Raw genomic sequence first — 3693 nt, 5'->3', positions numbered from 1 at the left:
AATTAAAATTTTTTGAAGTGATAACTGTCCATTACAATGAAATAAGCCTTAATATTAATTAATGATATGATCATTAGAACTCAAATCCTAAAGATATAATTTCTGATTCCCCCCTCATCAATCTTTACATTATTTTTCTATAGAAGAATGAATTGTAAAATGTATTGGGGAATTTATGTGAGTTAAATTTCAGGAGTTATAACATATATTATGATGTTTTAAAAGAAAAACTCTATTTACAGGCAAAGTACTTGTGTTTAAACCTCTGAATATCTCCATACTACCATAGAAAGTTGATAAGCTAAGGGTGAGGAATATGGCATTTGCTTAAAATTTTTTTCTTTCTTCCAAGGAAAAATTATGAGTATATTTGTACTAAGTGGTTGGTAGGGAGCAGCTAAGTGGTGAACAGGATAGAGTACTGGCTCTGGATTCAGGAGGACCTGAGTTAAAATCTGCCCTCAAACACTTAATAATTACCTAGCTGTGGGATCTTGAGCAAGTCACTTAATCCCATTGCCTTGCAAAAAAAATAAAAGATTGGCATGAGACAATTCTGATTTTTATGAACAGAATTTTGTGGGAGATTAAAAGTGGCATTTACAGCAACAAGGAAGAGGACAGATAGCTGTCACTGAAGCTCTGCTTCATCCCTGACCCTTTCCTTCTCTGTCCCCCTCTGTCCCTCTCTCACCGTGACAGTCGTACTGAATCTATGGGCTTTTCATTAAGCCTGAGGGCTGGACTGATAATGATGGGAACCTGAGTTGAGAGAGAAGGGGAGGAAAGAAGGGGGAGTCTGTTCCACTAGAGGACTGACACAAGTCACTCCAGGGCTTTTAGTCACACTGATCCCCTCCTAATTCACTGCCCCAGGGGATCACAATGAAGACTTGAGGGAGTTAGACCTTATCCTCCATGACCCTCTATTCCTGGAGGTGAGACTGTGGCAAAAGAATAATAAGATCTAGGCTATGGACCTGGAAGTCTACAGGAAGAATGGGACTCCTGTGTGAAATGGGAGTGAGAGGAATGAACAGGGCAAAGGTGAGGAATCTATTACATGCACAATGTGGTGAGGGAAAAAGGGTAAGGGAGAAACCATCAGTATCCTCCAGTGCAAGAGAAGAATATAGGTTTTTCAAATAAGAGACTCTGTGCATTTCCCCAGGTCTGTGCTTTCCCCAGGGAACAATGAGAATGAGGAGACTCATATTTCAAAATCATGGTACCTGTCTGGTTCATTTTTGCTATGAGCTAGTTGTGGGGAAAGAAACAGCATGGACACTGCCATATGAATCTGCTGCTAGATGACCAAATCTTCATAGCACCTTAGTCCACCTGTAGGGAATTCTGTTAGCTTTAGAGTTCATGACCAAGGTGGAGATCAGTTGAGCTTGAGACTTGAGTTTTGTAGGACTCTTTCACCTTCTAGGTGTTGGATGTCAAAGCAGAGCATGGAAACTTCTAGTCATAAAATTACATTCTTTACATAAGCCACCTCTACCATCTCATTCATCTATGCATCTGTCAGATTGCTTCTTTTGAGTTCATAGATCATATCATTGGTTCAAAGAGTCCTAGGAGGAAGTTCTCATGGTCCAAGTCCAGTTTAAGCCACTACCTGCAATTTCAGACTAGTGGACATTATTTTGCCCCAAGGCTTCTTGTTCTTCTAAACATAGGTATGGATATGACCATCTAGCTTTGTCCCTCTTGCTTTATCAGCATCTGCATACTCCACATTAGTTGTGTTCTTAATAAACATATATTTTTGACCACCCATAATTATTTCAATGTTTTGGATATTGTGGATGAGCTGGTAGACTATGTTTTTCTATCCTTGGTCGAGGCCTCACGAGGTGTCTCATTGTCAGAATACTAGTCCCTATCAGTGGAATGTATATAGACAGTACTAGGTGTAGCATGGTTCACTCTGGTAGAGGTCACAATGTCAACAAATTTGTCATTATCCTTGGCCCAGAGTAAGATGGAGCTGACCCCATTGCCTCTTATGGTGTTGCAGTATGATCAGATGAAGGTATCACTCAATAAAATATACCTTCATTGCTATTCACTCCACAGAGGTAAGCAGTGACTTCCCCAGAACTGTCAGGGACCTGACATTAGTGTTGTCTGTATTGGACAGAACTATGAATGGAAGTTTGTCCATTTCAGGCTGGAAATTGTCTTCAGATACATGAAGAAGCTGATCTTAAAGGGTGGGCAGCAGTCACTGTGAAAATCCCATCCCATTTCCTAGAAACAAAATTACATTCTTTACTATAGTGGTGTTGAAGTTCTGGAGCTTCAGAGCATGTGCCTGATCTCTCCAATAATGAGGATTCTTCTCTTTCTCTAGTACAAGGAAGGAGAAACAGCATGGTAGGATCATTGATCTTTTCACCCACCTGAGCCTGGAGACTTCAGGCATAACTGGTCACTTATGTGCCAGTCTTGTTCTCCCTAGAATTGGACATCTATCTCATGCAAGTTGAAGAGCTGAACCAAAACAGCAGTCAGGAGTCCGGAATTCAAAGTTACCCCCTTTATGTTGGACTGCATGAAACAATGTATTGTTTTGATTTTTTAAAGTATTAATGCACTTTATTTTTAAAGAATATTAGTAATGCAACTTTCTACCTTGTTGACCTTAAATAAAGCAAGACACATCAGTTTTATGGGTCTCAGTTTATTCATTTATAACATAAGAAGAATAGATAAATATCCCTTTTAGTTGTAATGACATATTGAATCACATAAATGTTGGTTAGGACAAAAGAGTTGTTCTTTGGGTTCTATTTAATTTGAAGGTCAAATGCATTTCATCAATTTCATTATATCAAATAAATCCTGAATGTGCCAGACTAATTTGAAGAAAATTAACAGCCTTCTCAGGAAGCAGAACTCAACCTTCAATATACTAAAACTTTAGAATCAAGGAACCTATGGTCACCTCTCACCAGGAGTCTTGCAAACCAGAATTGACTTGAACTTGGGGAGGGATGATAAAACAAACAAAGAAACACACAAACAAAACAAACAAAAAATCTTGTCATGGCAGCTACAGAATTCTTATACCTATTCTAGACCAGATCCACATCCACAGCTTATCCTTTGATTCCCAAACCTACTTGAACTTACAATTTACATTTATATATACAATTTAGAGATCAAAAAATCCAGATATTTCAAGAAAATTACTTTAAGGATTGTCAAATTTCTTGGACATTTAACAGTGAGAGGATTCACAGATATTGGTTATCTCTTTTTCAGTCTTCCAGAACTTATGAATCTTTGGTGTTCATTTATATTTCTAGAGAGAAGTATAGTTGATAAAAGCAAGGAATATTATTCCTGGTTTCAAATTTTAGAATAGAAACAAATTCCTGGATATCAATATTTTGACATTGTAAAGACAATGGACTGAATTTTCAGACTTCGCCTAGATTGATCAGTTCAGTTATTCCATTGATCATATAGAAATACCTACTTTCCCGTGTCTATCAATTGTCATTTTAGAGATGGTTGTTTCCTCTGGGCATGAGACTGTCACTAGAGGTATGAAACATCTAAAAACTCTTTTAGGAAAAACAGAGCAATCTTTATATACACAAGTATACACACAAACCTATACACATACATAAACATACATCAAGAGAAACTATCTTGAATTATTCTAGTCTCCAAACT

General features: G+C 37.7%; 1 pseudogene; it reads right to left on the bottom strand.

Annotated features, from left to right (window-relative positions):
- Window positions 1-690: 690 nt before the first annotated feature.
- LOC141494144 (alkaline phosphatase, tissue-nonspecific isozyme pseudogene) lies at window positions 691-2434 on the bottom strand (annotated as a pseudogene).
- Window positions 2435-3693: the final 1259 nt, after the last annotated feature.

The sequence above is a fragment of the Macrotis lagotis genome, chromosome 7 (assembly GCF_037893015.1).
Source record: "Macrotis lagotis isolate mMagLag1 chromosome 7, bilby.v1.9.chrom.fasta, whole genome shotgun sequence".
Taxonomy (NCBI): Eukaryota; Metazoa; Chordata; class Mammalia; order Peramelemorphia; family Peramelidae; genus Macrotis; species Macrotis lagotis.
This window is presented reverse-complemented; position numbering and strand designations above follow the sequence as displayed.